Here is a 13,516-nt window from a genome sequence, read left to right as displayed (position 1 = left end):
TCTCTCTATGTAAATCACAATCTCTTTTTGTTGGCTCATCAAATCTAGTTGGAAGAGGATGTTGTCAAATCAAATCTTTCTCTTCACCTAATCCCTTGATTCTAGGAAACCACTTTTCAATTTATTTCAAATAAAAGAAAAACTTCCTTGGGTAATAACCGCTCCTTAATGGTCATTAAATTCCTTCAAATTCTCTCTCCATTCCACATTTTATGCTTCCCTAACCTCCCTCCTCCCTCACTCAATTCGGTTTCTATTCAACCCCCATCTTCCACTTCTCCATTATCATCATGAAAAAGAAAACTGCCCCTAGAAAAAGTGAAAGGATTCTCTTCTCTCAAAAACCGTCCACTCCTCAATCTCACACCCACATCCATATCCATTCCACATCCTCATCTTCTCCCTCACCACCCTCGAAACAAACAGACACCATGAGAAGGAAAGTCATAGCCACAAAAACCTCTTCAAGGAAGAAGAAAGAGAGGGTTCCTGTGGAAGAAGAGGAAGAATCACACACCTCACCCATTCCATCACCACCACCATCTCCACCAAAGAAGGCCACACCCGGAAGGAGTACCCAGAAAACTAAAGGGTTCGCGCTGCACAACACAAAGGAACCAGCAAACCTGGAGTCCTTGGATTTCAAGAACAAATTCAACAAACCACACTCTCACTATGATCCTGCCAGGTTCAACTCTTGTGCTTCATATGAATTCCACAAGGAGGTTCTGGAAAAAACGTCATCTCTGTGCCACCTATCTCGTCAATCTCGACTCACTTACCAACAAAGGGATAAATGTTTCTTCTCTTTTTGAACTTCTCCAATGGACTCCACTGCTCCACATTCAGAAACCGGTTTATCCTGGTTTGGTACGTGAGTTCTATGCTAACATGCGACTGATTGATGGTACCATCCACTCATATGTGAAGAGAGTTCACATCACTCTTGACACTGGAACCATTGGGACGGCTCTAGGCTACAAAGAGGAGGGGCCGAGAGCATATATGGCCGAGAAATGGGACTCACAGGTCGGAGTCACCTATAAAATTGTCCTCCAACACATTTGTGAAAACCTCTCTGGCTTGGATGGGACTACTCCTACCCACAAAGCCCTCAGTCTCACCAATTCTCTGCTTCACAGGATCATCACCCACATCCTGACTCCTCAAAGCGGCTCCCATAATAGAGTAACATTCTCTGACTCTCTCATTATTTTTGCTCTTGTTACATCTACTCCTATATCATTTAGTTACCTTATGATCAGACACATGTGGGAATCGGTTAAGAGCACTAAAATGGTAAATCTTCCTTATGGTATATTTTTAACAAGTATCTTTGAATTTTTTAAAATTGATCTCTTAAATGAGGCTATAGAAAACAAGGTGTCTATGATCAAAGGAGGAGGAGCTGTTAAGGGAACTAAGGAGAAGAAATATGTGGCTTCGGAGAGTGACTATGAGAGTCGACCTGAGTCTTCCAAGGCAACCGAATCTACCAAAGAAATTCTCACTGAATTTTCAAACATGTCGGAGCTCATGGTACAATTCCATAAGGTGGCACGCAAGCTAGCCTATGAAAATGAGAAGGCGTGGATAAGGTACAAGGATAGGGTAAGCCTGATGCTGGAGAGCCTTGAAGAAGAGTTGGGAATTGCAAGTGAAGAAAGGGCTGAGGAATCTGAGCTTCATTTATCTGATGATTGATTTCTTAGTATTTGATATTGGCATGATTAGGCTCAATTTGATACTCTATTTTGTCTGTTTGGATACTGTTGAACTTATAACTCTGTGATACACTCTGGATACTTTGGGTATATTTCAGATATTCTGTTTGCTATGTCATCTTTTGCAGGTGCCCATTGATGCCAAAAGGGGGAGAAATGGCTCTGAAAATTGAAACTGGAAAACAGGAGATGAAATCCTTGTGGATTTATGATCACCCTTGTTATAAATTGTTTGCTGTTTTGTTGGTATATGCTTGTGATGCATACTGTTTCATAGAAAGGCCTGCTGTTTTCTTTGTTTAATGCATTTGATGTAGCTTGGTAAAATGTTTTGTTGTTCTGGATTAAGGAAGATTTTTGGCAGTTCCTTCAAGTTGTGACATATAGTTGCTATGTCTTGAAATAATCATGCTTGTTTACAAATATTTTCCTGGTTCTGATTAACTTGTCCTGATGTGTTGATTGGAAAATATTTTTACAGCAAATTTTTTTGTGTATGATTGAGCAGAAAATCAAATTATTGATAACAAATGAGTTTTGATTATCATTCAAATCTGCTTATAAATCAAGCCATTCAACATTACATAATGAATATGTTGAATAACATTGTTGCCTTAGGCTTGATAAAAATTGTTACAGGTATAAAATATTCCCTTGGTAAAATAGCATACATTAAGGGGGAGCCATGTGACAATTAGAAAAGGGGAGAAATTCAAATATTCAAAGGGAGTATTCTATACTTTAATCTTTAATTTTTTTTCATTTCAATTTTAATAATGTTTGTCATCAAGGGGGAGATTGATGAGTTTGGAAAACTCTAATTTAATATAATGATGATCAAACATTATTAATATGATTAATTGCAAAATTATTAACTTGATGTTAATTCATATATGCTAATTTAAATATTTTTGCAATGCAGATTTTAGTGTTGGACCGAAAAATATTGGCTAACCCAATTCATATAATCAGCCTTGGTATTAAATTTATATGGCTGAAATCATGGTTGTGTTAATTGGGCCAGAATTTGTGAATTAAGCCCAATTGACTTTATCATTAGCTTTGATACAAATAAACAAAGAAGTGTGGCTGAATTATTATTTATGGATGGGCTTGATTCAATTCACATTATCATTAGCCCAACTCAAATCTTGGTTGGATACTCCAATGCTTGATCCGAAACCAAAATAAGAAAGAAAGCAAATTGGCTTCATGCTTCCAACGGATTCCATTTCTTATTGTGGGATGAATTTCAAAATTTAATTTGCTAGCATTGGAAACATAAATGAGAGAGAGAAATTAATTTGATAGCTTTAATGACTCTATACGCTACTCAGCAAAGGGAAGTGGAAAACTTGAGTTTACTTTTGTTCTCTCTCTTTGTTACATTAATTGTTGCTCAAATCCATTGAATATTTTCTTTTCTCTCTCTCTACTCTCTCTTCTACCTTCGATCATATTATTACAAAGAAAGCATGGAGGCTATGGCTAGACACCAAAGAAATGAAGATGCAAGTAACAAGACCATCACAATGATGGCAAGAAAAAGAAAACTAAAAGTATGCTGTGGCTAAGATTCTCATTCACTTGTAGTAAGATTTTGTGAAGAGATCTTGGCTTCTCCATACCAAAAAATGGAAGAGAAGATTTTGGTTAGAGAAGAAGATCCTTGGAGGGATAGCTTGTCTCTGATTCTGCTCAACCATCACAGGAGGTAGCTACAGTGGCTACGTGATGGAGGAGGAAGAGATTGGAGCAGATGAAGCTATCATCATCATGAAGCATCAAGGGCCAGAAGTTCATCTTGGAGAGCAAGGCAAGGATGAAGGGCTCGGATTGATGAAGATTGGTGACCAAAGAAGAACTAGAGGTAATTGCATGTTGGGTTTTTCATGGGTTATCTTTTCTCTCTCTCTGGCCGAACCAGTTCTATTTGAAGAAGAAGAAGATTGGCTTGGTTTATTTGGTTTTCAACATTGGAGGCTTCTCCCTATAAGTAAGGGTGAACAGTCAGGGTTTGATTCAAGGAAAAGAAAAGAGTGAGCACAGAATTCCTATAGCTTCCCAAGCTAACAGAATTTCTTCTCCTTCAATGTTCTTCATTTTGTATTTTTTTGTTTAATTTTGTCATGTCTTGAGTCTCATGGAAAAAGGTAAACAGTGAGGTTTGTATGAAAAAGCCATAGAGCTGAAAAAGGCAGAGAGTACAAAATTAAAAGAAAAATCCATAGATGTTCTTAGAGTTCCTTTGTTCATCTGTGTTGTGTTTCATGATTCTATGGGAATTTTCTTGTAAGTTGGGTTAGTACTGTACAGTTGAAAGCTTGGCAGTGACCAAGTCAAGTTTAGGATTGGGGTTTAGATTCTGGACTTGTCCCAAATAGGAAGAGTAGTTCCTAGGAAAAATTGGTGTTTGTAATCAAGAAGGATTATAGTGAAATTTCATCATTATTGTGATGGAGACTGGATGTAGGCTGCACTGCACTTAGCAGCTGAACCAGGATATATCTGGATGTAATTTTCTCCCTCTTCTACTCCATTTCTGTTTCTGCTGTACATGAGATAAAACCAAAAATATCTCGTGCTAACTGACGAGACAAAAAGAAAAGTCTCGTGGCTGGGTACAAGACAAAAGAAAAAGTCTCGTGGCTGGTTACGAGATAAAAAGACAAAAAGTTTCCAGAAGTAGTTTCAAAGGCCAGCAAGTGTTGTCAAGTAAAAAGGCGGCTAAGATTCAATCCCCCTTCTCTTAGCCACTGATAACCATCAATTCTAAAGTTAAAGACCATTAAATTATGCATAAATTAGTCCAATGAAGAACTCAAGCCTAGAAAAGGAAATCCAAGTGATAGTGGCTTCAAGTAATAGATAAACATAGACAACAGCAGCTATATAAAAAGAATTCATAACTATGGCTTACCCTACTTATGTGCTTTCTCTTGTACTAATTATATCAATGAGTGAAGCTAGTGTGCATTTCATTTTTCTTGCTTGAATAAAAAATTTCTGCAGAAAATATTCAGATAATGTAAATCACACCACATTGACAGATCCATTTAAATGTTAGATATAAACCAAAAATTAGGAAAGAACACACAGACGGTGAACCCCTTATAGGGTTGTGTGTAAGTGTGTAGTGTGAGTGAGTTGGAAATTTGTAATATGAACCAAAAGAAAAAAGGTGAGAAAGGGACAAACATCACAAAAACATGATGTTGAAAGGTTCTACCCAAATTAAAAACTAAAAAATTGCAGCCAGCCAAGTTATGGAGACACAACACAATATAAAAGAAACTTGGTCACCCAAAATAGCAGGACAAAAGCATATTCTCCCATGCAAAGAAATAACATTCTGCTACCGTACAAGCAGATGGATACTTAACACTACGTTCCAATAAAGGAACCATATGTATATAAATCTGTATGATGTTTTTGTAATTTTTTATCCGCGAGTGACCATAGCACATTTGCAAAATGAATTCTCAAGGGATTTCTCGTCGCACCTATGCATATAAATACGCGTATCTTATCTATTAGCTTTGTATTTAATTGAAACAATTTGTACTTTTCCCAATTTGTACTTTTCAACTATTACTAGTATTGTCTATTGTGTCTAAACCTGTAATACATATCTGGATAAGACTTTACAGTAAAGCATCTAGCCCAAGTCTCAGTTAATTGTCTACTTTAGCTTTTCACAAAATGAAACTGATATAAATGAAAAAGGATTAATAACCCCATCCCCTAGAATCAAGGATCGTTAATGCAAAGAAGGGGCAGAAAAACAAACGAGGAGAAAAAATATGAGAAAATTTGTATGCTCAGAAAGAAGGGGCAGAAAAACAAACGAGGAGATGTATCTGTCAGCATATAAATCTCGATTGTCAAGTATATTCCTGCCAAGATAGTGCGCTTGGCATACCAATCAATATCAGAAGCATTGTCACCTGCAGCATGCCAAATCTCACCCACGAACATTGCCCTCTGCTTAAAACTAGTTGGAACATTCACTGGTTGAGCCTGTAATGCAAGATATATATCCAATGCCTAATAATACTTCATAGTCAATTAGGTATACTCGTCACAATTTAGTCCAGAAATCATCACATGCCACAGCCCCTTTTTTCTTTTATCAAGCAATATATATAATCGAATATATTCAAAAGTGTCCTAAGGTTTACTATTATGCAGTTTACCATTAATAAAAAAAGAGGGGGTGGAGGTTACCTAATTGATCAACAACTTGGCCATAAGCCCATAACACAAAAAGAAACTTAAGAAAGTCTTCAGTCTTCACCCTTTACTGCTATGTACTTTTACTAGTTGCATGTTAAAATTTGCTTAATTTTATTCTTCTTTATGTTTTCCAAATAAACATCTCATTGATTCTAAAGCTAGTATAACTTATTTAAATATACTAAAGTTATTGTGAAATTACAACAAATATGCAAAAGTGAGTTGGTGATATGAATAAGCATGCCATGTACTGAAGAAACAAGCAATTCTAACACATCATTGGCATTGCAAAAGGGTACTATCATACTATTTATTTCTATCCCTATCTTACCCTTTTGAGTTTCCTACAAACAAAAAAGAATATGAAGATTTTGGTCTCAATACTAGTCTTAATTCAGGTTGATCCATTTTCATAATACAATAAACATAACAAAACCTGATACTTAGTCTTGTAGATGTTAACAGCAGCTGCATGAGCTAGTAACTGATAATGTGACACTATATAAGGTTCAGTGGCAGAATCACCCACCACCACTACAATTAAGGTTTTGCCATGATGAACATCTTCCAGGTGCATAAGCTCCAATTGCGTAGGCGAATTTTCCAATAGACCATGGCTCGTTGACTGTGATCCAATGCTTCACTCTATCTCCGAATTCTTTAAAACAAACCTCGGCATAGTCTCGAAAATCATCACTATAAAAGGGAAAAAAAAGAGAGAAAAAGATTAATGTTAAAGGCATGCTGACAAATCTTTTGACAAATATAAGTAAGAAATTTGAATTACACTATCTTAGGACTTAAAAGGCCACCATATTCATCTTCTAAGACTTGAGGGATGTCCCAATGTAAAATAGTCACAAAAGGTTGAATTATTGAAATAGAAAAAGAAAAGATTGAATTAAACAATCAAATATTTTAGCCACATATACAATATGATGAACCTTTAGCTAGTAGCTCACTGATGAGGTTATTATAGTACTTGATTCCTTCCTTGTTTACACTTCCACTGAGCTTTCCCTCTGCAATTAACCAAAGGATCTAACGTTTAATTAACTTAATAATAATTAATGAACCACTTCACTCTGATGAATAATATAACATAAGTAAGAATAAGAAATATATATTACTGAATTTAAATCAATGAAGATCACAATACAGCAAGCTATATAATATGTTGATGACTTCATGTCTTCATTTTCATATTGGACTTTTACTTGGTGTTCCCTTTAAAGACAGAGACAAGGAAAGAGAGAGAATTAGAAATGTATTTAATTTTCCCCACATAACAAATTAATAATCTAATAATCTTAAAAAGATAATTCAAATCTATTATATTAAGTTAATTAAGAGATAATAGTTTCAATGGTCTCTGAAAAGATCACATGTAATTAATTTGGTCTTCTAAAGATCAGAGACCTCAATAAGACCAATTTAAAGTGTTTTATCTTTCGAGTACTAAAATGACGCGAACCATTTTGATTATTAACTCTTACAATTATTTTGCAAACTTAAGAGTAAACTAGTGTCATGTTTCTTACTTGGTAGTATTCTGGACCAAGAGATGGAGAATCTATAAGCATCCATGTTTAAATCCTTCATGATCTCAACATCTTCCTGCATTAGCAATGTTTTTCTTTTTTCAGAAGAATCAAAATGATTATGCCTAATTTCTCTATTTTTGAATTGTTACATACAAGCTAATGATTCAGGTGATTTGAAGTACTGCACCTTGTAGCGATGATATTCATCCATGGCTATGTCGCCATTACTTCTATCTTAACTTTAAAATTAATTCCTCACACTATCTTATACTTCTGTACCTACTTAATGATGATCAGAGCATAAAGGATGGTTAACAACAATACAACCAAAGGTTATTATCTTACTAAGTACAATTTGATCAAACAGATTAGAAGCATTTATATATAAATATAAATTAAAGCTTTAATTTCAAAAAGTAGAAAATAACAGTTGCATAGTTCACACAGTTGAAAATCCATAATCATGAATTCTGAAAATTTACATAATCATAACACAATTCAACCAAATAATAAACAACCAAAAAATAAAACACCAAAAGACAATAGAAGGTACCTGCAGAGGCATCTCCAATCGGGACTAGGAGAAGGAGCAGGGGAGTCGACGAGCAGAGAGCAAAGGGGAACCTTATACTAATAAAAAAAACCCTAGCGCTTCCTTTCATATCAATCAGAGAATCTGAGAAAAAACAGCAATTGTTTCTAGGCCCAGAAAATTCCAAAAAAGAAAAATGGAGGAGAGAAAGAGAGCTCACGGTGGCAAAGGGAATCTGAGAAAAACCAGCAATGATGCCAGAGGTCTCAAAACAGCTCCGCGGAAGGGTTTCTTTTGGCCGTCAACGGAGGGCTTGCGATGGACGGTGAGCGCCGAAAGAGTCACCACCTGCGAGAGTCACCACCGAAGGAGCAGCGATGGTGGAAGTTCCGGAAGAGAGAGTAACGACAGAGGCATTGCGAGCGCTGGGGTTCTTCGGAGGGTTGGGTTCTTCACGGAGGGCTGGGATGAGGGGCTGGGGTTCTTCGAAGCTTTTAGGGTTCTGAGTTCTTTGAAGAGAAAAGGGGTTCTTTAATTTCGAATAATGAAGGAGAAGAACGCAGCGTTTAAAATCATGAAGGAACGCAGCGTTTTGTTGTTTGGAGGACCTTTTGGCCAAGCTTTTGAAGCGTGCCAAAAAAGTTACAAGAAATGGCCACGCTTTTAAAACGTCACCCTAACAAAACCCTGTCGTCACGCTTTAAAAGCGTGCCTGTTTTCCTCTATGGCTATGCTTTTTAAGCGTGACAAAAAAAAGCGTGGCTAAATCTCGAATCAATTGCTACTCTCATAAAAGCGTGGCTGTAGACCCTTTTCGCCACACTTTTTAAGCGTAGCAAGAAAAAAGTGGCCAAATCTCTAATCTATCGCCACCCTCATAAAAGCATGGCCATTGACCACTTTTGGCCACGCTTTTAAAACGTGACAAGAAAAAAGCGTGGCCATAGGCCTTTTTTCTTGTAGTGATATGACCGAGTTATAATGGTCATATCATAACCCCCAAGTTTGGCTTGATAATATTTTGATAAAGCAAGTTGAGCTTTAAATGATGAGTTATAACTCCGCACTTTTAGTTATAGATATAGAGCCCCAATTCAACTTACTTTATTAAAATAAGTGAAAATAAGAAATAAATAAAATAAATAAGTAAATATTAAAAAAAGTAAAAGTCTTGTCATTGAATGTAAAGAAGCCATCATTCCATTTTCTAACGCAATCAGGATCGTTGGTTTGAAATGAAACAATTATGCGTTTGTGATGGAACTGAATAGGTTCTATTAAATTTGACATTGTATTTATTTAGAATCTTGAAGGGTTTCATAAAGGTTACTTCTCTTTCATGAAAATGTGTTGGAAAAAGAAGTGATAAAAACATGAGTAATAGATGTCAGTTGTAGTTTATGTTTATTGTACCTCCTCCTCCTCCTTCTCCTCCTTCATTTTTGCTCTCTGAAAATGATGGTTGATAAAAAGGAGAAAGAAATACAGAAAAATGATGATGATGGTTCGTATAAGTGGGTTGGTGAGAATGTAAAAATCTATGGGTCTTTATTCGTGGATAAAGATAGTGTAAGTGAAATAGATGCATCAAAAATAGTGAGGGAAGGATTTAGGGTGCGGGTTGAATTGTTACCATGCAGTTGAGTTGACCATGTTTTTCATAGAAAAAATTATTTTGAATACTTCTACATGTACAGTTGTGTATTAGAAGAGCTTCGTGTAAAACTGTCATTTATTGGATTTGAATGTGATGTGTTGAAACAATTGAAATATGCTCCCTCCTAATTTCATCCAAATGGTTAGGCTTTTTTGAAATTCTAATGGAGTTTTTGAAAATAAAACCTTCAGTGGAGTTCTTTTTTCTTTATTTCAAGCTAAAAGGATCTCGAAAGAGTTTGGGCTAATCTGAATAGCTCTCCTGATTTTGCTATTTTCAAACTGTATAAATCCTCCTTCAAAGATTTAAAAAAAAATTTCTTAAGGTAAAATCGATAGATGAAAAATTTTCTTTTTATCTAGACGAACACCTCGGTGAAAAGTTTTCTCTCTTTTGGTGTTCACAACCACAACACATTTTGAGTAAAAAAAAAATAAGTGCTAGAAATGAATGCATAATAGGTTATCTGGTGGAGGTTGTTGACAGAAAAAATTTAATTTTTGTTTTTTATTTGCTTCCATGGGAAGAGGATAAAATGTTTGTGATGAACTATCTCGGTAAGAGTTTATAAATTATATTATAATTTGAGTATGTGACTATTTTTGAAACTGTTTTTCTGTGTTTTTATAAGTGGAAAATATCCATAGTCTTGACGACAAGCTTAAGAGCTCGTCTGAAGACCAAAAATGTTGAAAAAGAGCTACACCGAACCCAAGTACGGTGGATGGAGAAGGAAAGGTTAATCAATCAGTTCCAAAAAAGAAAAATATTATTTTTAAGAAGAAGAAAGTCGACCTTATGCAAGAAGATATATGTAACGACTTAATGGAGAAGAAAAAAGAAATTTCTCTGGAGGAGCTTACTGCTTTCGCGAGTAAATGGGAGAGATTTCATGGTTTTGCTAAGGATGAGGATGGGTCTTTGGTGTGGGATAGGAATTTTTCTTTTTCAGTTGTTGCTGATGAGGTTCTTCAGTCAACTTCCGATGTGACCTTAGCTAATGAGGTCGGAGATAATCAATATCTTCAGGTATGACTTAAGTACTTTATGTGTTTTGGCTTAAGTGCTCGAGTTTTGCATTACGATCTTTGGTAGGAGTTAAGAGGGAAAGCATAAAAAGCTGTTGGAGAAGACTGATCAGTCGGTGAATTTGAAGGAAGAGTTAGAACTGAAGAAGAATTTGATAGATGATTTAAAAAAGAAATTTGCAAAAAAGAAAGAGGAACTAAAATTAATAAAGAATAGTTATGAGAAAGATTCAGAGTTGCTGAAGAAGAAAGAAAGCGATCTTTTTAACATGAAAAATCATATGATTGAAGTGATTGTGAAGCTGAAGAATATGGAAAAGGGTAGGAAAACTGAAATTTTAGATACTTTTGCGGAAGGGTTTGAACGTGCAGTGACGAAAGCGAAGTTTTTGGCTCCAGATCATGATTTCTCTCAAATGGATCCGGGTAAAGTGGTGCATAATGGATTGTTATTGGATGATGATAAAGTTGCCGAGGAAGATGATGAGAATTTAGCAGAGTAATTTGTAGTTTCTGTTTGCATTTTGATTTTATACCTTTTATTTTTGTAATACTTTGGTCATCAATCTTGTGATGATTTGAATTTGACATTTGCCTAGTGTTTTGGCTTTTTTGAATTTGGGTGTAGAAATTTGTCGTTGCTAGATAGTATTTTGATGATATTGACTGTTTAATATTTTGAGATTGATTATGGAGATCAATGAATCAATCATTTGATGATGACCAATGAGTTGGTATGTTTGTAAAATTTGGATGGATTACTAAGAGTTGGTATTGTGGTATACCAAATTTTGTTTCCTATTACTTATAGGTTTTCTGATTAAAAAGATCAGCTTGATGGTTGATGAGAAGTACTGTTGCCGAGTTTGTCAATGATTGATAATTACCAATTTTGATTGGTAAATTTGGTGTGTAAAAATTTTGATTTATGTCAAATTGAAGAATTATCACTAGTGGATAAAACTTTGATATTATTGAATATCTGATTGGTAGAGTTTTGAGTCATAATTGTATACAAGATAAATGATTCGTAATTTGCCTCTATAGTTATAGATTGGATTGATGGATGTCGTTCATTAAAGAAAGAATGAAGGAACAAAGAAGTCGGGTTTCATATAACGGTAACAGAATGTTATTAGACCTTTGGTCACAAAAGTACAGGTAGGCATACCTCATTAAAACCTCTCCAAAAAAAAACCGTTTATTTTGGAAAAAATCTTGTGAGTAGAAAAAAGAGTACAAATCTGTCCATATCTTTTAGCTATGATATTATTTTAAAGAAAAAACATTCCCAGTATTAGGTAAAATCGTACCATTTAAATATTGAAGAAGATATGCATCATTCCCTAGAACTTTAGTAACTCGGAATGGGCCTCCCATTTGGCAGCCAATTTTCCATGAGATGGAGGTTGTCTGACTTGTTCAGTCTTCCTAAGTACGACGTCGCTGATTTGGAAAGATCGGGGATGGACCTTATGGTTGTATCGTCGAGCTATGTTGCATTGTATTGCTTGATGATGAAGAGTGGCTATATCTCGGATTTCTTCGATAGAATTCAAATCCAACCGCGGAGCTTCTGACTATAAGTGTTGGTAGGTAATTTGAGTTCGTAACGATAATTGAGAGATCTCCAACGAGATCATTGCGTCAGACCCATAAACCAAGCGAAAGGAGGTTTCTTAGGTAGTAGAGTGTATAGTAGTATTGTATCCCCAAAGAATTTCTGGAATTAACTCAGTCCAAAGTCCTTTTGCATCGTCCAATTTCTTTGTCAAAGCATGTAAAACTACTTTGTTTGTTGCTTCAGTTAATCCATTATTCTGTGGATGTTCAACTGAAGAGAAATGTTGATTGATCTTTAAGTTCTGTAAAAAAAAAAGGTTAAAACCATGATCAGCAAATTGGTGATCATTATCAGTGATAATGTATTGTGGTATACCAAATCTACATATAATATGTTTCCAGACAAATAAAATCATTTGTTGAGACGTGATTTTAGCTAATGGTTGTGTCTCAATCCATTTAGAGAAATATTCTACAACAACTACCAAATATTTGATCTAACCTGGTGCAATAGGGAATGGAGCAAGAATATCAATTTCCCATTGGTAAAAAGGTCAACTTACTTCGGAGTTATATAATAGTTCGGATGGAACATGTATTATCGGAGTATGTTTCAAAAAAATCTTTTTGTAAACTCGGCCAAAACAAAACAGCACGAAGTATTTTAGAAGATAAGCTCCGAGCTCCTACATGTATGCTGCAGATGCCTTCATGGGCTTTAGCTAAAGCAAGATCAGCTTCCGACCTATTTAAACATTTTAAAAGTTGATGAGTATATCCTCATCTATATAGGACATTATTTAATAATGTAAAAAAGAAAACTTGTCGTCGGAATTTTTTCAAGTTGTCAACTCCAGATGGAATATTTCCAGTTCTTAGATATTGGATATAAGGTCATTGCCAATCATTAGTCTAAGTAGTGCTTAAAACATCGGTTAGAGTTATGCTTGGTGTAACTAAAGTGGATTGTAAAAGGGTCGAAGTGTGTGATTGTATACTTGCTAGTTTAGATAAAATGTTAGCTCTGTGATTTTGCTCCCTCGAAATATGATGAATTTTGAATTTGGAAAAACAAGAAATGAGAGATTTGACAATTTCTAAATATTTTGCTAAAAGAGGATCTTTGACTTGAAATAATTGGTTTACCTGTTGTACTACTAGCAGAGAATCACAGTGTACCTTTAGTTCAAAAATGTTAAGCTCTATTGCTAACTTTAGGCTGGCAATGAGTG

At 35.3% G+C, this 13,516-nt stretch overlaps 1 protein-coding gene and 1 pseudogene across 1 annotated transcript in view; both read right to left on the bottom strand.

Moving 5' to 3' along the window:
- Positions 1-13,516, bottom strand: part of LOC107631143 (RNA cytidine acetyltransferase 1) — a 568,507-nt gene that overhangs the window by 356,505 nt on the left and 198,486 nt on the right. The gene's annotated exons all lie outside the window — the stretch shown is intronic.
- Positions 5,024-7,733, bottom strand: LOC107634665 (cyanogenic beta-glucosidase-like; annotated as a pseudogene).

Source organism: Arachis ipaensis, chromosome B3 (assembly GCF_059453495.1).
Source record: "Arachis ipaensis isolate K30076 ecotype BB chromosome B3, ASM5945349v1, whole genome shotgun sequence".
In the NCBI taxonomy this organism is placed as follows: Eukaryota; Viridiplantae; Streptophyta; class Magnoliopsida; order Fabales; family Fabaceae; genus Arachis; species Arachis ipaensis.
Note: the sequence above shows the minus strand (reverse complement) of the source record. Positions and strands in the feature narration are given on the sequence as shown.